Source organism: Balaenoptera acutorostrata, chromosome 6 (genome assembly GCF_949987535.1).
Source record: "Balaenoptera acutorostrata chromosome 6, mBalAcu1.1, whole genome shotgun sequence".
NCBI classification, from domain to species: domain Eukaryota; kingdom Metazoa; phylum Chordata; class Mammalia; order Artiodactyla; family Balaenopteridae; genus Balaenoptera; species Balaenoptera acutorostrata.
In genome coordinates this window covers 25,121,046-25,145,728 of record NC_080069.1, presented here as the reverse complement: position 1 = coordinate 25,145,728, position 24,683 = coordinate 25,121,046, and the positions used below count along the sequence as shown (strand labels likewise).

The 24,683-nt window shown below is 37.4% G+C and overlaps 1 pseudogene; it reads left to right on the top strand.

The window, feature by feature from the left end:
* Nucleotides 1–21,097, top strand: part of LOC130708334 (serine palmitoyltransferase 1-like) — a 52,549-nt pseudogene extending 31,452 nt beyond the window's left edge.
* Nucleotides 21,098–24,683: the final 3,586 nt, after the last annotated feature.

The following is a 24,683-nucleotide window of genomic DNA, read 5'->3' as shown; positions in this document are numbered from 1 at the left end:
TAATCTTTACTGACATTTCTTATCAGAATTCCTTTGGAAATAATATTGGCCCTCCTAGAGAATTCCTTTGTTAGAGGTCATCTGCCTAAAATAATATTGATTTTTTTTTTTTTTCATTTTTAAAGAAATATATAGTCACCCAGCCAAGTAGTTCTGCAGAACTAGTGAGACCTCCACTGGAAGGATGCCTTAAGGTGTCGGTACTTTGTTATCTGCCATTATGATTTTATTTATTGATGTTGAGAAGACCAAACTTATGTAGGAGCGGACCAGCCCTCTGTTTTCCCTGTGCAGCTCTGCGACAGTGTGGTGTCCTTGTGAGTCCATGGTCGTAGCCCACATAGCCACTCATACTACCTGATAAAGTCACTCCACTTCTCAGTACCCTCGCTGCAACTCTTGGTCTCTGCTGATCTTGCTTCATGGCTTGTTAAGAATATAGAAGTCATGAGTTGCAGACTTCCTTAACTTTCCAGGAACAAATTACACACTTGCATACATGTGCACTAAATGTATGGTGTTGCTTTTTACTGTGGAGGGGAAGAGCAGAGAGGAGTAGAGTGAGGGCTGGCATAGCCCAGGCAGCTGGTTATACCCGTCAGGAGCACCTGCCACTAGCCCGAGCCTCTGTTATCTTTTGAGTGGACAATTAAATGACTCTCTTCATTTAGGTCTCAGAGTGACTTTTGTTTCCTCTTTTCCTTTTTGACACCATAGCCAGACACTCCATTTAAGAGCTTCCATTGTTCCTAAAATAAATATCCAAGTTCTTATTATGATCTTGTACATTCTAGACTACTGTTTTAGGCCCATTTTCTACCATTTCCCCTTAGGTGGTCATGCTGTGTAGCCTTACCAGCCTTATATGCTAGTTTCCCCTCAAGGCCTTTGCACGTGCTAAGACCCTAAGTCCCTACGCCTAGAACGTTGTTCCTCCTCTCATCTCCTACTTAATTCCTGCTCATCCTGCACATGTACCACCTCTGCAGGAAAGCCTTCCCCAAGCTCTCAGACCAGGTCAAGACCCCTTGCTGCATGTGGAGAAAATTTTACAGCCAGAGGAGTTTGGTATCCTTGTGAATCCATGACCACGCAGGCATTTACGTGCCTGTCAGAATCACTGTTTCTCAAGCCTCCCTTAACTTACATATGCAGGTGTGTGCGTGTGTGCTCATGGGCGCCCGCACCGTCTGCTCTTGGCTCAGCTTGCCTCACGCTCACTGTACTCTTTTACACCACTTTCAACAGTTCATACCAGCCCGTTGCCTAGGATAGCATGTGCCATTTAGTGGTGCTCAGTAAATACCTTCAGTAAGAGAATGAATGGAGGCTGGAGCGCAAAAGAGGGGTCCAAGTGACTGGACTTCAGAGCCCGGCTCACCTCAGTCCCTGTACCATCCTGCTGCTTCTCACTCACTGTCGGAGCACCTGTAGTGCAACAAGCTCAAGCACACGCTGCAGGGCTGGCTCTTCCTGGGGGTTTTCAGCACGCTTGTGTCCCATTCTTCCCCACAGCCCTGTGACAGTTACCTGGGAGCACTCCAGCACATGGCCTGGGCCTGAGTAGAATTGTTTCCCAATGTGACCATGAAAATGAATGTTTCTATTAATTTCTTGCACATAGTTTAAAAAATCAGTAATAATAAAGACTCATCACAAATTTGAGAGCCAGTGATTTAAACAGTGATTCTAGGTTTTTAATAAAGCATAGTTGCAGACAACTACAACACAGTGTCAGCCAATATCGCTTTATACAAGCCCCCACCATAAATTCCTTTTTGAGTTTAAAGTCCAGAAGAAGTTTACAGTTACAGTTGAACTTGTATGCTTCCTTTGTCAGATAATAAATACTATATTGTCCTTTTGGTTTTCACTGCTAGGAAACCTAGTCTAAACTCACTTTCAAATCTTATGCCTGGTGTCTTAGAACTTCAGTTTCTAATGAGTCATTAGACAACTTAATTATTCCCTTATACATAATTTTAAATATTCCACCTGAAATTCATTTGAAAGTAGGAACACTAGAGGTAAAAATGGTGTTTAGTAAATTATTTGACAAATTGTTTTTGATAAATTCATTAGGCATAGACAATATGTTCGATGTTTTATTTTCTTTCTTTTCTAGTAAACAGTGATAATGCTTTGCCAGTAGGTCTCAGAACAATGGTTGTTTATATACCTAAGTCTTTCCTTGTCACTCTGTCTGTATATTACTTTGTGTACCCTTTTCTAATGAAATGTTTTATATTGAGATAATTGTGGATTCACATACACTTGGAAGAAATAATACAGAGATTTTATGTGCCCTTTACCCAGTCTTCCCCAATGGTCACCTCTTGCAAAACTGTAATACAGTTTGAAAAGTGGGATGTTGACATTGATAAAGTCAAGATAATCCCTCTTGTTGCCACACCCATATCCCTTCTACCCTACCCACTCTTTAGCCCCTGGCAACCACTAATCTGTTCTCCATTTCTGTAATTTCATGATTTCAAGATTGTTGTACAGGGACTTCCCTGTTGGCGCAGTGGTTGTGAATCCGCCTGCCAATGCAGGGGACACGGGTTCGAGCCCTGGTCCGGGAAGATCCCACATGCCACGGAGCAACTAAGCCCGTGCGCCACAACTACTGAGCCTGCGCTCTATAGCCCGCGAGCCACAACTACTGAAGCCCGCATGCCTAGAGCCTGTGCTCTGCAACAAGAGAAGCCACCGCAATGAGAAGCCTGCGCACCGCAATGAAGAGTAGCCCCCGCTCGCCGCCAACTAGAGAAAGCCCGTGCACAGCAACAAAGACCCAACACAGCCAAAAATAAATAAATAGATTAAAAAAAAAAATGTACAAATGTGAGTCATACAGTAGGTAAAACATTTGAGGATTGGCTTTTCTCATTCAGCATTAATTATTTGGAGATTCTCCAGGGTTGTTATGTGAATCACGAGTTTGTGCCTTTTGATTGCTGAGTCATATTCCATGGTATGGATACACCACAGTTTGTTGAACCATTCACCTATTAAGGATATCAGAGTTGTTTCTAGTTTGGGGCTATTACAAATAAAGGTGCTGTAAATATTCATGTATAGCTTTTTCTGTGAACATAAGTTTTCATTTCTTTGAGGTATATGCCAAGGAATGCAGTTGCTGGTCATAAAGTATTGTGCGTTAAGTTTTTTAAGAAATTGCCAAACTTTTCCAGAGTGGCTGTATTATTTTACATTTCCATGAACAGTGTATAAGTGATCTAGTTTCTCCAACATCCTCAGGAGCATTTGGTGTTGTTGCTTTTTTTTTTTTTTTTTTAGCCATACTCATAGGTGTGTACAGATATCTCATTGTAGTTTTAGTCTATATTTCCCTGATGCTACCATACTTACTGTTTTTAGGCTTTGGTCTTGGCATCAGGGTAATACTTCATAAAGTCAATTTGAAAGTGTTCCCTCTTTTATTTTCTGGAGAAACTGTATAAAACTGTTGTTAATTCTTTAAATGTTTGGTAGAGTTCTCCAGTAAAAACAGCTGGACCTCGAGATTTTTTTTTTTTTTGGAAGTATTTTTACTATGAATTTAATTTCCTTAGTACTTGTAAGGCTATTCAAATATTGAGTGAGTTGAAGTAGTTTGTGTTTTTCAAGGAGTTGGTCCATTTCTTCTAAATCGTCAAATTTGTATGTGTAGCATTGTTTGTGATATTCCCGTACTATCCTTCTAATGTCTGCAGATCCCTGTTTCCTTCCTAACTGGTAATTTCTGTCTGCTCTCTTTTTTGTCATTTTTGCTAGAGATTTGTCAATTTTATTGATCTTTTCAAAGAATCAGCTCCTTGTTTCATAGATTTTTCTACGTTGTATTTTTGTTTTCATTTCTACTGATTTCTGGTATTATTTCCTGCCTTCTGCTCATTTGCAGTTTAGTTTGCTCTTTCTAGGTTCTTGAGGTGAGAACTTCAATTACTGATTTGAGACTTTTCCTCATTTCTAATGTATTAGTGCTATGAATTTCCCTGTCATCACTGCTATAGTTGTGTTCCACAAATTTTGATGCGTTTATTTTCATTTTCGTTTAGTTCATTTTTGTGTTTTATTTCTCTTTGACCCATGAGTTATGTAGAAGTGTGTTGTTTAGTTTCCAAGCATTTGGAAATTTTTAATTTGTTACAGTTTGTTTTATGGCTCATGATGTGGTCTATCTTGGAATATGTTCCATAGTCACTTAAGAAAGAATATTCTGGCAAATACAGAGAAAAGGCCACGTGAGGACACCAGTGAGAAGGTATCACTCCATGATAGGACACATGTGATTAATTTCCTTCTTTATACATTTCTGTTTTTCATATAATAGTATTCAATGATCAAATGTTACACTGATCATTATTTTTTAAAAGTCACTGATATGCAAATTAAAAACCAGAAAAAACATACAAATTGTTCATTTGCCACTTCTATCCTTTAATCCAGTAAGAGAGAGTGCTAGTTTTGCATGTCAACTTCCTAAGGTATACTTATATAAAAGTTTTAGTGAGACAAAAAGCAATTTACATATGAAACTTTATTTACCTTTTGAGAGAAATTTTTTTTTTGTCATTATCATTAAATAGAAAAAAAATATTCTGCTGAATGGAGTGTTCTATAAACGACAATTAGATCTTCCTAGTTGATGGTGTTATTGAGTTCTATATCCTTGCTGATTTTCTGTTTGGTAGTTCTGTCAGTTGTTGTAATTTGTCAGTTTCTTCTTTCACTTTTATCAGTTTTTGTGTCTTATCTTTTGTAGCTCTGTTATTTGGTGCATATTTAGGATAAGTTTTCCTGGTTAATTGAGTCTTTTTATCATTATATAACATCCTTCTCTGTCTCTGGTAATTTTCTTTGTTCCAAAGTCTACTTTATCAGATATTAACATAGGCACTCTGCTTTCCCTTTTGAATGTTTGCATGTGTTTATTGTATGTAATATATATGTATACCCTTACTACCTATGTTATTGTATATAACATACATACATATATATAGCATATAACTATATATATATATATATATATATATATATATATATATATATATATAACTACATGTGCGCCCTCAGTGCGCCCTACACACACACTTTCCCTTACTACCCATCTCATTACATTTGAAGTGAATTTCTTATAGGCAGCATGTTTAATCCACTCTGCCACTCTGTCTTTAAATTGTATATTTTAGCCATTTACATTTAATGTAATTATTGATATATGGGATCTTAACCTCCCAATTTTTATTTTTTGTTTCTTATTTGTTCTCTCTGTTTTTTGTTTTCTTTTTTCTTTTTCCTGCCTTTCTCAGGGTTAATTGAATGAGTTTTGGAGTTCCATTTTTATTTATCTTATTTATTTTATTTATTTGTTTTCAAGTGTTTCCCTTTGTATAGTTTTTTAGTCATTGCTGTAAGTATGATGTTGTATGTACGCATAAGTTATCACATTCTACTGGTGTTATTTTACCAGTTCAGTTATAGAATCCTTTATCTTCTTTTACATCCCCTTACTCTCCTTATTTATAATACAGTCGTTTTAAGTATTTCCTGTAAACACTTTGAGAACCACATCAGATAGTGTTATAATTTTTACTTTAACCATCCACAATGACTTAGAAAACTCAAGAGGGGAAGAAAAGCCTAGTGTGTTTGTTCATACTTTTTACAGTATTCTTTCTTCCTTCCTGATAATCTAAGATTCTTTTATTTATTTATTTTTTCTATGTGGAGAGCTTTCTCTAGCCATTCCTCTAGGGGAAGTCAGCTTGGGACAGAGTCTCTTAGTTTTTTTTTCAACTGAGAATGTCTTCTCCCCCTCATTCCTAAAGGATATTTTTGCTAGTTTTGGATTCTTGGTTGCCAGGTCTTTTTTTTTCAGCATTTGAAATACATTGGGACACTTTTTTCTGGTGTTCATGGTTTCTGATGAGAAATCTACTGTCACTCAAATTGCTTTTCTCTTACATGTAAGGTGTCATTTTTCTTGTGCTGATTTCAAGATTTTTTTCTTTGTCATTAGTTTTCAGAAGTTTGACTATAATTGAATTGGCATTTATTTGTTTGGGTTTACCTGCAAGAATTTTGCTCAGCTTCTTTAATCTATAGTTTTACGCCTCTTCTTTAATCTATAGGTTTTCAGCCATTATTTCTTTAAGTACCTTTTTAGTCCCACCCTCATTCTGTTCTTTAGAACTCTACAGACTTGAATGTTGCATATTTTACTGTAGTCTCACAGGTCCCTGAGACTGTTCTTTCCTTTCTAGTCTACTTTCTCTCTGCGATTTACATTGACTTGATTTCTACTGTTACATCTTTCAGCTCACTGATTCTTTCCTCTCTCCATTCTGCTGCTGAATTCATCCACTATGCTTTTTCTTTTGACTATTTTGCTTTTTAGTTCTAATATCCCCACAGGATTCTTCTTTGTATCTTCCTTTTCTCTGCTGCAGCTTCCTGTTTTTTCATTTGTTTCAAGCATGTTCATAATTACTCATGAAACATTTTTATCATGATGGTTTTAAAGTCATTATCAGATCATCCTGACAACTCTGTCATCTTAGTACTGGCATTTGTTAATTGTTTTTTTTCTTTTTTTTTCATTGTTTGATATTTTCTGGTTATTGGTATGACAAGTGAAACATGAACAGTTTCATATTATGCTGTTATAGTTTATGCTTTATTTAAACTTTCTGTTTGAATTGGCTTTCTCTGACAGTCTTCCAACAAGGGCAGGGGGGCACTGCTGCCTCATTACTGTCAGGTGGAAGTACAAGTCCAGGGTCCCCACGGGGCCTCCACTGACACTGAGGTGGGGTTATTTTCATTTCTTCTGGTTGTTGGTGAGAGTCCTACTCTTGTCTGAGCCTCCCCTAACACAGCCTAAGCATAGGCAGGGGAGAGTGTCTCTCCCTGCAGGAGATTGGAAGTTAGGTCTCTCCACCTGGTCTTCACTAACACCACAGTGGGAGCCACTTGTTACTACCCAACAGAGATACAAGTTCTGGCTCCCTTCTCTGACAGCTCCCACAGGGGTATTGGGGAGCCTTGTTATGGCCTCGTGAAGGCTAGAGTCTGGGTCCCCCTCTCAGCCTTTGCTAGTGTGGAGGGGACAGGCCCAGGTTTTTCTGTGGTTTGGCTGCAGTAGAGACCTTTGCTGGGCTGCCCCCTTTCCTGTCCCTTTGGCTACAGAGAGCAGACTTTTGTCAGAGCTTTTCTGTCTCGCCTGTTGGCATTTCCAGTTTGCCAGCTGCATCAGTTCCAAGTTAGGAAATTCCAGGAACTTGTTTCATGTCATTTCTCAGATCCCTCGCTGGTCTGCCTTTTCTCTCCATTTTTCAGCATCATCTTATGTTTGTCTTATACATGATGTCCAGGATTTTTGGTTATACCCAGTGAGAAAAATAGGGAAAATATGTCTATTTTCTCAGAAGTAGAAGTGTTGCATGTACTTTTAAATAATACACTTAATTTAAGAAATATATCCTGATGAAAGTTCATAATAATGCAGTTGACAAGAAAATTAGTTATTTCTGAGCTATACATTTTAAAGTAATAACTAGGATTATTACTTATAACATTATACCAGAACATATAAGATTTTTAGACGTTTTTTTGAACTTTCATCAAATCTTTAACCATGGTCATTTTTAAGTCTTTTGTCATTTACAGACAGTTCTGGGTGTACTCTGATGATTTTGCAAATATGTTCCTATAAAAGAGTTTCATCTTCAAGAAATTCATGGAAAAGACTCTGACAAGTACAGGTTTCTGGTAACTGACTGTACTGCTGAACTGAATGAATAAGCATTTTCAGAACTCTAATGAAAAACTGATGAACTCATAAAAGTGCTAACAAAAGATCAAGATGAAAAAAAAGAAATTAATTACATGGGACTGAGTGAACTGATGAGGATGAGTATAATTTTTGTGACTTTCTGTCTGAATTAAAAAAAAAAAAATCCCACAAGGACTCAGAGGAAAAGAATATACAAATCAATTTTCACTGCAAAGTAAAGGAGCTGTTACAGTGGAGGATTACTGGACTGAATGTCAATATTATGACATAGTATAAGTGTGTTTCATGTTTGGTAATTGCAATCATTGTTGCTTTTGTTGTGGTCATCCATGTACAATGCTTGGTGTCAGTCTATCTATCTCTTGTAAAAATAAAATACAGTGTGTGTGTGTGGAAAAAAAAAAAAAAAAAAAAGAAATATATCCTGCCCCCCATTAACTCAATTTAGGAGATCTTACTGAAGATTAATCTGCATGACTCAGAGTTCTCCCCTGGGTTATGTAGAGTCAGTAACCCAGTATTCCTTTTGATGGCAAAGTAATGGCAGAGTGGTGGCCTGTCAAATCAGAGATGCCACTGATGGTGAGATGCACCAATATTTCATTTATTTTTCAGAAAGAGAAAAGTACTTTGAATAAACTAATATGCCATCTATATAGTAAGATGCATGCTGATTTCTCAGAGGTCAAAATATGGCAAGAGTTTGCTTCGTAGAACAGAATCAGTATGGTAGTTATGTGGAAAGGTTTGCAGAGTGAAGTGCAAACAATAATATATTAATGTTCAAACATGTTTTATTTATTTGCCATGTTCAGTTTAACAAGTGGATGTTGGTCAACTTACAAAAGCAAGCATTCCTTTTCTGAGAATGTTGACAAGACCCTTTAAACCCCAATTTGGTGGGTCTTTCTTCCTTGCAGAGATAAAGCTGCCTGCTTTGCTATTCAGAAGGGATTACAGGCATCACGTAGTGACATTAAGCTATTTAACCATAATGATATGGATGACCTGCAGAGACTATTGAAAGAACAAGAGATTGAAGATCAAAAGGTATGATTCTTTTGAAGAAAATTACACAGTTCTTTTGTACTTTCTAACCAGCTAAATTATAAATGAAATGGTAATTTGTCATGAAAACTTGCCTGTGGATCACATGTGGACATTAAATAAGGGTGTTTCTGCTTATTAAATGTACCTCAGATTAGAGAGTCAAGCCTGATAGTAATTGCCTCATCATTGCCATAATTATATATGGCAAATTTGGGGGAAGGTTATCTAGGCAGCTTTCTAAAAGAGAGAGAGAAAAACAGCATGCATTTTGGGGGTGGAGGGATGTACACTCAACTCTACAGAAGTAACAACAGAACTCATTAGGGCATTAACAAGATGTATCTAGTGAATTCAAAATAGGCTTATTCATATCAGAATAAATCATGTATCGATTCACCAGAAGAAACCATGGCGGCAGATCTTAATTAATGAATTTATGAACAAAGTGAAGACTCTTTCTCCCTACCCCAACCTCATCCCAGATCTCTGAGCAGCTGCTCCCTGTGGGAAGCAGCTGCCTCACGCATGGTTTCCTTCTACGTTGCAACCTATTTACACTTCTTCTCAAGCACCTGTGTAGTCCCTTGGGACAGGGAGGGAATTAGGCAGGTGGAACTTGCTCCTTGTTGTTCTGATAGAGAGTGGAACAGAGGAAACGTGTTCAAAGCATCACTGTTAGAATTAGCATTTATTTGCCCCTGACAAGATGAACAGAGAAGGTAGTTCTGTGGTCTGTGGTTCTGCAGCAGGAACCACTGTGTGTGAAGTGTACTGGGAACCTGGTCACCACATCCTTTGTCTCAAACACCACTTTCAAGTGGACTTTCCCAGTGTAACTCATCCGTTACTAGAGTAACTGATAAAAATGCTCATCACATCCTTAATTTTGTGTTAATTTCCATTTTCCCAGATATTTGAATTATTCCTTTTGGATTCTGTCATCTTTGTTTAGGTGATAGCCTAAGAGCAGCACTTCATGATTATACACATTCGTGTGGTGAATACGCATAGACTTCTGCTATTTTATGCTAGGTGTGCTACAGACAGTGTTTTATAAGTATACAATTTAGAAGAATGTATAGGGAAAATCTTAAAATTGAGACCGTTCCACCAATGAATTCTTTCTACAGATTGTAAAAAGATGTCCCTTTTCTGATTCAGTAATAGAATGCTACCGTATTGAAAAACACTGCCTTAGAAAGTGTGACCAATGAACCAGTCTGCTGTAGAGTTATTTCGCCAAGTTAGCATTGTACAAATTTGGAAGACAACATATTCAAGTTCTGTGTGTGTGTTGTATAAGATTTATAATCTGTGGAACTTTTTTTTTAATGAATAACAAGAAATAAAGTTATCTTAAAATTTATTTCCATTTTATAGTTTTTACCTTTTTACTAATTAATTTATACCACATATTCCTGCCAAGAGTAGGCTTTCTAAATTACTTTACATTTTGGTTTTTAGAAATAATTCTTTTTTAATTTTGTTTTCACAAAAATAATAAATGTTAAATTTTTAAATATTTTGTACTTAGATGCTTATATTTCCTTTGAAAGTAAGTTAAATAATCTGAGTTTGGATCAAACTCTTTTTGTCAGTTTCCCAACTAATGGAGTTCATATGTTTTTTCATTCCTTTTCTTATAGAGTTCTCTTATCCCATATTAATCCTTCTTAAAAAAAAAGATAATAAGTAAAAACAGCAGTTCATAGAAGAAATGCAGATAACTGAGCAAATAGAAAATAGTCTGACCTCACTAACAGTTACAGAAATTAGGGTAAGAGTTTTTGCCTGTCCAATTAGGGAAAACTTTTTATGGTAATAATCAGTGCCACACTGATGTACAGGGGGCCTTCCAAAAACTCTGAGGAGAGCTTCAGTTGGCACAGCCTTTCTAGAGGGTAAATGGGCAGGTATATTCTGGGATTCTTAAATATCTATACCCTCTGGAGTGCTATCTTTAGAAGAGAATCAGAAATGGTGTCAGAGATCGAAGGGTATTCACGTGATGTAAAAAAACAAAATGAAGGAAACAACCTAAATCCAGCACTGTGGGAACAGTTAAATAATTTACGGTGTATCTACAAGGTGGAATATTAAATCTCCATTAAAATCATGGTTTAAATAATATTAAATAATGTGAGAATGTTCACAACATAATATTTTAAAAACTCAGGTCCTAGAACGATTGCAGTAAAATCCTGATTTGAACAAGGTAATTTACAAAGATATGTATTTACAAGAAAAAGTTACCAGTGTGTGGTGTAACGAGCTCATTTGTTAAATTCTTTTTTGTACTTTTCCATTTCCCAAGAATATTCCAAAAATAAAATATTCCTTCATTGAGTATTTTAAGATCATAAGAAAGATACTTTGTGTTTTAAAGGCAGGGAGAGGCGGGATGCCCCCAGGTCCTCAGCTGTGACCTCCCAGCAGACCCGCAGCCTCAGGTTTGACTTAGGGACGGAGTGAAGATGACCAAGAATGGTGTAAACTTTCGCATGCTTCAGCCGACACTTTTTTCAGTATTACATACAGCTGCGGGTTCTAAAATACCCCTTAAAGAATAGCTCTGATATTTGAGTTTCTAGTTGTTCATTAGAAGCTTAGAGGCAAGAAACCTTTGAGTAGAAAGGTGGCGGCAAACTCTGTGGAATTTTTTCAGTGCAGCATACCTGAAACATCTACAGATTCAGCAGTGGGAGTGGTTTATTAGTGATTTGACGTCAGTGGGGTGTGGGAAGGTGTGTGTTACTTGAAAGAGTCCCTCCACTGCACCACCTCCGAACATGACTGGGTGAGGTCATAGTCCAGTTTTACTTGAACCAGTAGTGAGGAGGAAGGAAGGAGAAGGGTTTCATCTGTTTTTTGGTAAGTAAGGGAGGTCAGGGTTTGTCTGTTTTTAAACTTTTTATTAGGAACATGTCTGGCACATTCAAAGGAAACAGTAGTATAGTGAAGCCCCCTGTACCCTTCTCCCGGCTTTGTTTTCAATATTCTGCCACTCTTGTATCATCTGAACCGTCACCTAACTCCCCACTCAGTCTCTGTGATGATGATGATTATCATCATCATCATTAGAGTTCTTTTTATTTTAGGTAAAATTTACATTGAAATACATTAGTCCTAGTTATACAGTTTTGACCAGTGGTTATACCCGTGTAGCCCAGGTATCATGGCCCCCATCATGACATAAAATGCCCCCATCTCCCCCAGAAAGTTCCCTTGGGTCCCTTCCCAGTCATTCTGGGCTTGGAGGGTTTTGTTTGTGTTTTAGTATTCTCAGTGTCTAAACAGTTTGTGTTTGTGTGTGAGGCCTCCTAGTTGACTGTGTGACCTGAAAACATGTCTGAGAGAAGAAAGCACTGTTTTTCATCTCAAAATAACAGGATCGCAAACCTTGAGCTTGAAATTAATATAGTCTATCTATTTGTTGATTTATCTTGGTGAATAAATCTTGTAGGGTGAAAGTGCTAGAGAGCACATAACAGATTTTGTATTTGGAGTTACTGAAATTTAAAACATCTATTTTTTTTTCTTTTAAAGAATCCTCGCAAGGCTCGTGTAACTCGACGTTTCATTGTAGTCGAGGGGTTATATATGAATACTGGAACTATTTGCCCTCTTCCAGAATTGGTGAGCAACTATGTTTATTTATTATTTTAGTATTCAGACTATTTGGCAGTTAGGCCTTTTGTTTATGACCATTTTTAATGTATAATGTCTTCATTGCTTTGCTTAATATGTATCATAAGCACATTCTGATCATACTAGAGAAGTAGATTAACATTAAATGCCAACCCTGACCTTTAAAGAGTAATCAAGACTGAGTTTTATAAAACCAACTTTATTGAGGTATAGTTGACACGTAATAAAATATACTCACTTTAAGAGTACAGTTTGATAAGTTTTGACAGATGTATACTCCCCTATCACCATCACCACAGTCAAGATATAGAACATTTCTGTCACTCCAGAAGTCCCTCATGCCCCTTTGTAATCAGTACCCCATTCCTGGCCGCAAGCCACCGTTGATCTGCTTTCTGTTCCTGTAGTTTTGCTTTTTGTAGAATTTCATATAAATGAAATCATATAATATGTATTTTGTAAAACTCAGCTTTTTAAAAGGGGATACAATACACTGTCTTTAGAAACCATGACTATTGAGATTTTTTTTTTTTTAGGTGAAATTCACATAACATAAAACTAGCCATTTTAGAGTGTAGAGTTCAGTGGCATTTAGTACGTGCACAGTGTTGTGCACTCATCAACTAGCTAGTTGTAAAACCTTTTTGTCACTCCCAAAGAAGACCCAGTACCCATTAAGCAATCACTCCGCATTTTTCCTTGCCCCTAGCCCCCACCAGTCTGCTTTCTGTCTATATGGATTTACCTATTCTGGATATTTCTGATAAATGGAATCATATAATATATGACTATGGCTTCACTCACTTAGAATGTTTTCATTGTTTATCCAATTTGTGGCATCATTTATCAGTACTTCATTCCTTTTTTCTTCTTTTTTTAAAAATTTATTTATTTTTGGCTGCGTTGGGTCTTCGTTGCTGTGCGCGGGCTTTCTCTAGTTTTGGCAAGCAGGGGCTACTCTTCGCTTCATTCCTTTTTAAAGCTAAGTAATATTCCATTGTGTGGGTATATCACATTTTGGTTTTTTTGTTAACAGATATTTGGATTGCTTCACCTTTTGGCATTTGTGAATAGTGCTGCTGTGAACATTCATGTACAAGTATTTGTTTGAATCCCTGTTTTCAACTCTTTCATGTATGTGCCTAGCAATGTAATTGCTGGATCATGTGGTAATTCTATTTTTAACTTATTGAGGAACTGCCATACTGTTTTCCACAGTGGCTTGTACCATTTTACATTCCCACCAGCATGGAGGAGGGTTTCAGTTTCTCCACATCCTTACCAATGTATACTTTTTTTTTTTTTTTAATTTTTGCCATTCTAGTAGGTGTGAAGTATATTTGCATTTCTGATTTGCATTTCTTGAATGACTAATGATGTTGAGCCACTTTTCTTGTGTTGGCCATTTGTATATCTTTGGAGAAATGCCTCTAGAAGTCCTTTGCCCATTTTTAAACTGGGGTGTCTTTTTGTAAAGTTCTTTATGTATTCTGGGTACTAGACCCTTAATCAGGTATGTGATTTGCAAATATTTTCTCTCATTCTATAGGTTGTCTTTTCATTTCTTTGATAGTGTCCTTTGATGCACAAAAGTTTTTAATTTTGGCAAAGTCCAATTTATCTAGTTTTTTGTTGTTGCTTGTGCTTTTAGTGTCATATCTAAGAAATACATTGCCAAATCCAGGGTATGAAGATACACCCCTATGTTTTCTTCTGAGGTTTTTATAGTTTTAGCTCTTATTTTAGGTCCTTGATCCATTTTGACTTAATTTTTGTATATTCTGTGAGAGAGGGATTCAACTTCATTCTTTTGCATGTGGTTATCCATTTGTCCCTTTACCATTTGTTGAAGAAACTATTGTTTTCCCATTGAATGGTCTTGGCACCCTTGTTGAAATCAGTTGACTGTAGGTATATGGGTTTATTTCTGGACTCTCAGTTCTATTCCATTTGTCTATATGTCTAGCCTTATGCCAGTACCATGCTTAATTACTTAATTCATGTAGCTTTGTGGTAAACTTTGAAATCAAGACGTGAGTTCTCCATTTTTGTTCTTTTTCAAGATTGTTTTGGTTATTTGGCGTCCCTTGAAATTCCATTTGAATGTTAGGATCAGCTTTTCCATTTCTGTAAAAAATGGCATTGAGATTTTTTATAGGGATTGTAGTGAATATTTAGATTGCTCTGGGAAGTATTGCCATCTTAATGATACTGAGTCTTCTCATTGATGAACATGGAATGTATTTCCATTTATTTCAGTTTTCTTCAATTTCTTTCAGTATTGTTTGTGGCTTTTACTGTAAAGTCTGGTACCTCTTTGGTTAAATTTATTCCTAAGTATTGTATTCTTTTTGATGCTAAGTATTTTATTCTTTTTGATGCTATTATAGATGGAATTGTTTTCTTAATTTCCTTTTTGGATTGTTCACTACTAATTATAGAAATACAGATGACTTTTGTGTATTGATCTTGCATCATTCAACTTTTGCTGAACTTGTTTATTAGCTGAAACAGTATTTTTGTGGATCTTATTCTGTATATAAGATCATGTCATCTGTGAATAGAGCTAGTTTTGCTTCTTCCTTTCCAAGGATGGATGCTTTTCTTTTTTTTTTCTTGCCTGATTGCTCTGGCTAGAACTTCCAGTACAGTGTTGACTAGAAGTGACAAGAGTGAGTGTCCTTCCTGCTCTTTAAAGGGAAAGCTTTCAGGCCATCACCATTGAGTGTGATTTTAGCTGTGGGTTTTCCATAAATGCCCTTTATCAAGTTGAGGAAGTTCCCTCCTATTTCTTATTTGTTGAATGCTTCTCTCATGAGAGGTTTGGGGTTTGTCAGATGCTTTTTCTGCATCAGTTGAGTTAATCATGTGGTTATCCTTCATTCTATTAGTATGGTGTATTACACTGATTTTCCTGTAATAAACCACCATTGCATTTGACCATTAAAATCTGAATCTCTGAGTCCATCAATTGAATAGGGATTCAAAATAAAGGTTTCATATCTTATTTTTTAAGTTTTTCACTATTTCTTGAGGAAATCTAGATACATCCTAAATGTCAATAAAAGAGATTTGTTTTCCTCTCCTTCCTCTTGTGAGTGTCAAAGACTGATAGAATAATGTAGGGGAGAGATAGTCGGCCACAAGATGTTACAACTGTATGTTACAGGGGTACAATAATAAATCAGTACTGATGGGCAAATATACAGCCAGTGAAACAAAATGTAAAGTGTAGGAACAGATCAAGTACCTAAAGTACTGAGTATGTAAAATTACAGTATACAAATTAGGGTTTGACAAAAGGATTCCTGTTTTGTTTTACCTGTCTGTTTGTGTTCCAGTACTGTGATAATATTATTAAATATTTTCTAAAACATGGTTTTTAGAGACTATCTCACTCATATAATACCTCTTATTAATGGATGGGAAAGAATTAGTATTGAAAAGATGTAATTCTCCCCAAATTAGTTTGTTCATTGTTAATGAAAATTCAGGTAAAAGCCCAGTGAGGACCCCTCTCCCAATTTGATGTTGATTCACAAGATTAGCCTGTAAAATCTTTTTTTTTTTTTTTTTTTTAATGAAAGCTTCTTTATTTATTTATTTATTTATTTTTGGCTGTGTTGGTTCTTCGTTTCTGTGCGAGGGCTTTCTCTAGTTGTGGCAAGCGGGGACCACTCTTCATCGCGGTGTGCGGGCCTCTCAGTGTCGCGGCCTCTCTTGTTGCGGAGCACAGGCTCCAGACGCGCAGGCTCAGTAGTTGTGGCTCACGGGCCCAGTTGCTCCGCGGTATTTGGGATCTTCCCAACTCAGGGCTCAAACCCGTGTCCCCTGCATTGGCAGGCAGATTGTCAACCACTGCGCCACCAGGGAAGCCCTAGCCTGTAAAATCTTGATGGTTAAAAAATAAATTATCAGACGCATGATATGAGACATCAACCCATCTTATATATTTCTGTGCATTATTTCTATAGTTTCAGTGGAAAAAATCATAGTAATTAAACATTTAATAATTAAAATTATGATTCTGGCACAAGAGAAGATTACATGAGTCATGGAAAGATTTAAGAGCCCAACTTCTCATGTTATATATATAAAAATTTAGTGGTTGAGGGACATCCCTGGTGGCACAGTGGTTGGGAATCCGCCTGCCAATGCAGGGGACATGGGTTCGAGCCCTGGTCCGGGAAGATCCCACATGCTGCAGAGCAGCTAGGCCAGGGCGCCACAACTACAGAAGCCTGGGCGCCTAGAGCACGTGCTCTGCAGCAAGAGAGGCCACTGCAGTGAGGGGCCTGCACACCGCAATGAGGAATGGCCCCCACTTGCCGCAGCTAGGGAGAGCCCGTGTGCAGCAACGAACACCCAACGCAGCCAAAAGTGATAAATGAATAAATAAATAAATTAATTAATTAATTTAAAAAAATTTAGTGGTTGATAATCACTGTATTTTAATTCAGCTGTGAAACTTATTACATACATATCATAAAGGGGTAAATCAATTAAACACTAGGGGGAAAAAAATCTGTACATATGTTCAGCCTCCCAATGTATAAACCAAAAAATTTATGAAATAATTAGAAGAACATATAGATAAATATGCATCTAAACCTTAGATGGGAAAGGACTTTCTTATAAGCTGGAAAACAAAGGGGAAAAAAAAAGATTAAAAAACATATTAATGAAAACTTTTTCTGGATTAAAAAAATGAATCTAAATTGGAATAGTGCCTCTGAGGGAAGAATATTTACAATATTTCCCTAGGAGTTTTTATGTATAATCAGACCAGTATTTAACAGATAGATTACATGTCTATACTCATAGTGTCTTAACAGTTCCTTCTTTAAAAATTGGCATTGTGCTGTCTATATTACTGAGTTAAATTGAATCATTTTAGAGCATCTAAAGTACAGTTAATTTTCATTATTCATGGTAGTTATGTTCTATAAAGTGTGTGTGTATATGTGTGTGTGTGTGTGTGTGTGTGTGTGTGTGTGTGTGTATATATATATATTTATGTTCTATAAACCTGCTGCAAATACTGAATTACCAAATACTGAACTTTTGCTCCTAGGGCAAATACAGAGTTAGTTTTCTGCAACCCTCTAGTCACCACGTTTTCATCAGTAACTCAGTACATAACCTTGTTTTATATGTGTTTCTGGGTAAAGACACCTTATTTAGTGTACATCGTTGATGTAGCCATATTGAACTCACAGCCGGCAGTGCTCTAACTCCGGCCTGAGTGCAGTTTATGTAACACACGCATGTTTTCCGTAAGGCACATCACAGCCTTCTTGCGCTGAGGCCCTCTGGGCCGAACTTCAGCGCTGTGCTTGGGGGCCATTGTGAACAACAGAATCACAAGGAAAAGCACAAAATGCGAAAAATGTGGCAGTAAACAGAATGTGAGAAGGACACTTGTTTGCAGTATAAGCTGAAGCAGTAGCCTGTTAACTCAGCTGGGAAGGTGCATTTCAGGTGACTCAAAGTTTTTCACCACCCTGCACATATGCCCTAAGTATTGATTTGGAGGTTACAAATAAATTTTAGCAAGTAGGCAGATTCACAAATACGAATTTTATGAATTTTCAGTATTTTAAAGTTGTGTTTATTTACCACTTAGGTTAAGTTAAAATACAGATATAAAGCAAGGATCTTTCTGGAGGAAAGCCTTTCGTTTGGAGTCCTGGGGGAGCACGGCCGAGGAGTCACTGAACATTTTGGAATCGATGTAAGCTCTGCTTTTTTGGAACATTCCTTCATATAGTAACCATGCAGTTCCATCCTGCTGGGCAGGTTTCATGGGCACAAGACAGTGTTCCTCATCGATGTGCAGGGTGCAGCTTTGGTGTCTGTCACTTCACTGAGCCCACAGAGGATTGGGTCAGCCAGACCAGGGTCCCCATCTTCCCTTGGAACTCAGTGGCTAATCATAGAATTTGTGTTCTGTTTACACGGTAACATTTGATCCCAGCTTTCCGTGTTTCTTCTCTAGAAACAGTTAAATTTGCCTTCCATTTTTTCTTTAAAATCAGTAAGAATTCTCTAAGTTGTCCTTTAGAAAGTATCATAGCAGTGAAAAGATGTTCTTTCTAATATTTAAAATTCTGTATTGTTATTTGTGTGTATGGGGGTGATTTATATATATATATATTAGAAATACCACCAGCATGGATTCACAAAGCCGCTCAAGGTCCCAGACAACTGGAGTGAGTTTTTTATGTTTTCTCTTGCTGAAAGGAAATGAGCCTCAACTAGCCCTACTCTTAGTGGGTTTTGCTCCTAGAGCCTCGGAGAGGAACAGTGTGGGCCCATCTGCAGAACCTGTCCTCACCGACCACTGTGTAACCTGCCCTTACCCACCGCTGTGTGGTTGATGTGAAGGAAGCTTTTCTCCAAATCTTGTGCATAAAAGTTTTGCAGCTTGTGTTAAAATGTTGAACTATAAAATATAAACTCACCTTAGATTATTTGCATCCCTCTACCCATACAGACCTAGAGAAAAATGTAGAGCAGAATGACTATCACACCAAGTTGACTGAAGCATACTCTTCAAAGACAAACTGACATTTGGCAATGAAATGCACTGAAGAATTTAAGATAAATGGAAATTAATTCAAGTAAAATTTACACCAGAGCAATTTTTAAGGCATGAAAATTTTAAAGAAGGAAAAAGCACTATCTAATTTCACTGTTCTCGTTTTCTCACTGCTTCCAGCAGTTGTCTCAGAGGTAGTATTTATAATGGCTTGAGTAAGAGTGCAGAATGTATGGACCTTATTTGGACCCTAATTCAAACAAATACTGTGAAAAACAGGCTTTGTGAGACAGAGATACTTGAACACTCAGTATTTGATATTAAGAAATTTTTCATTTTTTAAGTGTGGTAATGTTTTTGAAAGAGGGCATATCTTTTAGAAATGCACACTGAAATATTTATAGATGAAAACATGTAAGGTCTGAGATTTGCTCCAAAGAGATGAAGAGGGCAGTAGGGGGCTTATACGTGGAACAGGATTGTCCGTAAGTTGATAATTATTGAATCTGGTGATGGGGATTCTTTATACTTTTGTATATGTTTGAAATTTTTCATAATGAAAGGTTAAAAAAAAAGAAGAAGAGTGCGCAGGTTTCCTTGTTGGATCTGTGGAACACTTGGAAAAACACCAGATGTGATCTGACCAGTCATTATTATGGCCATCAGTGAGTAATTACAGAATGGCTACTGTATGCAGGATGGAACTTGGTGCTGGGGGCTGGAGCAGACGGTGAGGACCAAAGGAGTGCTGAGCCGTTGAGAAGGTTGTGGGTACTCAGGAGCCCAGTGGGCACATTAGGTTCATCCACTGCCCAGTTGGTCCACTTTGGTCAGAGCCCATGATGGCCCATTGCCATCATGTTTGGATAAATTGATTTCATTTTTGAAAAGGTGGAAAAGGTAAATGGAATGTAGTACTTGTTCCAAAGTGCTCAAAACCCTGATAGATTTCTTTTTATTTCTCTCAAGTACCTTCTATGGAGAAGGACAGCTGAGACCACTGTTTTAGCAAGGAAGTGATCTTATCTTTTACCTCTGAATATGTTTAGTATCAAACAACTTTAGATTTCATCTTTTATCTAGCTCTTCCACTGTGAATAAATTGTCGATGAATGATGGAATGGCAAAAAAGTATAAAGTGAGACATCTTCAGAGGTGGGCTATGAAACATCGGTCCTTTTAACAATTGATTTTGTATGACTTACCCTTTATTTTCAAGGAGGTAGTTTGAATCCAGATGTTGACATTAGTGCCGAAATTTTGTCTCTAGGATTGACATTGGCCTTTTTTTTTTCCCCCTCCTTTTCTTTAAATTGAGAAATAACTCCCACTGTCCCTCTTTTCTGACAGATTGATGATATTGATCTTATCAGTGCCAACATGGAGAATTCACTTGCTTCTATTGGGGGTTTCTGCTGTGGCAGGTCTTTCGTAATTGACCATCAGGTGGTCAGAAATGAAGACAGCCTAAGAGACCTCTGCGACAACATTAAACGCAACAACATTCGCATTATAGGGGTCCCAGAAGGAGAAGAGAGAGAGAAAGGACCAGAGAAAATATTTGAAGAGATTATAGTCAAAAACTTCCCTAACATGGGAAAGGAAATAGCCACCCAAGTCCAGGAAGCGCAGAGAGTCCCATACAGAATAAACCCAAGGAGAAACACGCCGAGACACATAGTAATCAAAGTGGCAAAAATTAAAGACAAAGAAAAAGTACTGAAAGCAGCAAGGGAAAAACGACAAATAACATACAAGGGAACTCCCATAAGGTTAACAGCTGATTTCTCAGCAGAAACTCTGCAAGCCAGAAGGGAGTGGCATGATATACTTAAAGTGATGAAAGGGAAGAACCTACAACCAAGATTACTCTACCCAGCAAGGATCTCATTTAGATTTGATGGAGAAATCAAAAGCTTTACAGACAAGCAAAAGCTAAGAGAATTCAGCACCACCAAACCAGCTCTACAACAAATGCTAAAGGAACTTCTCTAAGTGGGAAACACAAGAGAAGAAAAGGACCTACAAAAACAAACCCAAAACAATTAAGAAAATGGTCACAGGAACATACATATCGATAATTACCTTAAACGTGAATGGATTAAATGCCCCAACCAAAAGACATAGACTGGCTGAATGGATACAAAAACAAGACCCATATATATGCTGTCTACAAGAGACCCACTTCAGACCTAGGGACACATACAGACTGAAAGTGAGGGGATGGAAAAAGATATTCCATGCAAATGGAAATCAAAAGAAAGCTGGAGTAGCTATACTCATATCAGATAAAATAGACTTTAAAATAAAGAATGTTACAAGAGACAAGGAAGGACACTACATAATGATCCAGAGATCAATCCAAGAGGAAGATATAACAATTATAAATATATATGCACCCAACATAGGAGCACCTCAATACATAAGGCAACTGCTAACAGCTATAAAAGAGGAAATCGACAGTAACACAATAATAGTGGGGGACTTTAACACCTCACTTACACCAATGGACAGATCATCCAAAATGAAAATAAATAAGGAAACACAAGCTTTAAATGACACAATAGACCAGATAGATTTAATTGATATATATAGGATATTCCATCCAAAAACGGCAGATTACACGTTCTTCTCAAGTGCACACGGAACATTCTCCAGGATAGATCACTCTTGGGTCACAAATCAAGCCTAAGTAAATTTAAGAAAATTGAAATCATATCAAGCATCTTTTCTGACCACAACGCTATGAGATTAGAAATGAATTACAGGGAAAAAAACATAAAAAAGACAAACACATGGAGGCTAAACAATACGTTACTAAATAACCAAGAGATCACTGAAGAAATCAAACAGGAAATAAAAAAATACCTAGAGACAAATGACAATGAAAACACGACGACCCAAAACCTATGGGATGCAGCAAAAGCGGTTCTAAGAGGGAAGTTTATAGCTATACAAGCCTACCTAAAGAAACAAGAAAAATCTCAAGTAAACAATCTAACCTTACACCTAAAGAAACTAGAGAAAGAAGAACAAACAAAACCCAAAGTTAGCAGAAGGAAAGAAATCATAAAGATCAGAGCAGAAATAAATGAAATAGAAACAAAGAAAACAATAGCAAAGATCAATAAAACTAAAAGTTGGTTCTTTGAGAAGATAAACAAAATTGATAAGCCATTAGCCAGACTCATCAAGAAAAAGAGGGAGAGGACTCAAATCAATAAAATCAGAAACGAAAAAGGAGAAGTTACAACAGACACCGCAGAAATACAAAACATCCTAAGAGACTACTACAAGCAACTTTATGCCAATAAAATGGACAACCTGGAAGAAATGGACAAATTCTTAGAAAGGTATAACCTTCCAAGACTGAACCAGGAAGAAACAGAAAATATGAACAGACCAATCACAAGTCATGAAATTGAAACTGTGATTAAAAATCTTCCAACAAACAAAAGTCCAGGACCAGATGGCTTCACAGGTGAATTCTATCAAACATTTAGAGAAGAGCTAACACCCATCCTTCTCAAACTCTTCCAAAAAATTGCAGAAGAAGGAACACTCCCAAACTCATTCTATGAGGCCACCATCACCCTGATACCAAAACCAGACAAAGACACTACAAAAAAAGAAAAATTACAGACCAATATCACTGATGAATATAGATGCAAAAATCCTCAACAAAATACTAGCAAACAGAATCCAACAACACATTAAAAGGATCATACACCACGATCAAGTGGGATTTATCCCAGGGATGCAAGGATTCTTCAATATACGCAAATCAATCAATGTGATACACCATATTAACAAATTGAAGAATAAAAACCATATGATCATCTCAATAGATGCAGAAAAAGCTTTTGACAAAATTCAACACCCATAAAAAAAAAAAAAAAAAAGCATTTCCTTTTTAAAAAAATTTTTTTTAATTTTATTGAAGTATAGTTGATTTACAATGTTGTGTTAGTTTCTGCTGCACAGAAAAGTGACTCAGTTATATATATATATATATCCTTTTTCATATTCTTTTCCATTATGGTTTATCACAGGATATTAAATATAGTTCCCTGTGCTATACAGTAGGACCTTATTGCTTATCCTATATATAATAGTTTGCATCTAAAATAGCATTTCCTTTTGTCAAAGCCCAAAGCCCAAAGCCCCTGGTGACTTTAAGTTCACGGTTCTGTTTGTATGACCAGCAGAGTTGAGAATTGCAGTGTGCCTGGGACTTCCCTTTAAACAGCATGCTTCCCACTGCCTAGTACAAAAGCACAACACAGGAGAACAACAAACATTATCAACAGCATTTTTTCTCTTGAGTGTATTCATTTTAGCAGTTCAAATTCATTTTTCAAGTTTCCTATAAGCAGTTTCTCTATTAAATTGGATTCCTCAGAACTCATGTGAACTCTACACTCTTTTTTCCTTCCCTAGTAAATTAGATTTGTTTTGGTTTGTTTTCTTTTGGAAATAGGATTTTGATTAAATTTTGTTTCCTTTGAAAGAATAAAGCAGTGAAAAGAATAAAACACTTTTAAGCAGGTAAAATTCGATTCTTCTCAGGAAGTGGAGAAAAGTTCACCGGCAGAACCCCGGGAAGATCTGGGCTGATTCCAGGCTGGCGTTGGGTTAAGCTGCAGTGCCTGATTCAGGGGCAACCGCACTGGGCAACCGTCCATCTGAGAGATGAAAATCCCTCAACTGCTGCTGGGGTGAGTCTCCTTGGTGGCCCAGATGCATTTCAGGGCCCAGCGCTCACTCCTGGCAGAAGCACTGCCCTGCAGTGGGCCCTGGAGCTGCCTCCAGTTCAGACACGGCCAGCTCACTCAGGGATCACTCAGGGGCCATTCAGGGCTCCCCCATTTGGCTCGATGAACCTTCAAGAGAAGGTAGGCCACTAGAATCATTTTCTACATTCCAAATATTTATCTGATATGATCTTTGAACCCTTTATAAAGATATTCTCTACAGGTGCATAGTAGTAGTATTAAAGATCATCAATTAAGAGAAGACATTTTAATTAGAAACTAATATAGTCATTGGAAAGAATGTTTATATTTTGCTCATTATAGGGAACAGAGATAGAGTTTGCTAAGGACCAAGGACTCCTGGCCCTGGGTCCTCTCAGTGGCTTCAGAACCAGGATGGCCTCTGCCACAGTGTTTCCCAGAGCTGCTCCCATCCATCGACTCCTCCTATTCAGAGAAGCGGAGAAAACCTGTCTATAACAGGTCTCCTAAAAGACAGTGAGGGGTTACGGGGTCCCAGCTCATGCAACTAACTTATTCCTGCCTCTCTGTACCTTGATGGGTAATGGCCGGACCACAGGAAGTATCTGCAACTCCTAGAAAAGAAGGGGATTACAAATTTACACAATGTAAATATAATAAAGTAAAATGTTATCCTAAAACAGAGAGGTGCACAACTGTTTTTCTTTTACAACGTGTCTCTGTCTCTAACTAGCTAGGTGACTTTGAACAAGTCACTTTATCCCCTGTCCTTCCGCCCCTGAGTTGTTCCCTCTGAAAAATGACTGAATTTGAACTTGATGGCTCCTGCATGCCCTTCATGCCCCGCAGTCCCGGGCACTCTGGGCTGCCATGCGGGGATGATGGCTTCTTGGCAGCTGAGGCA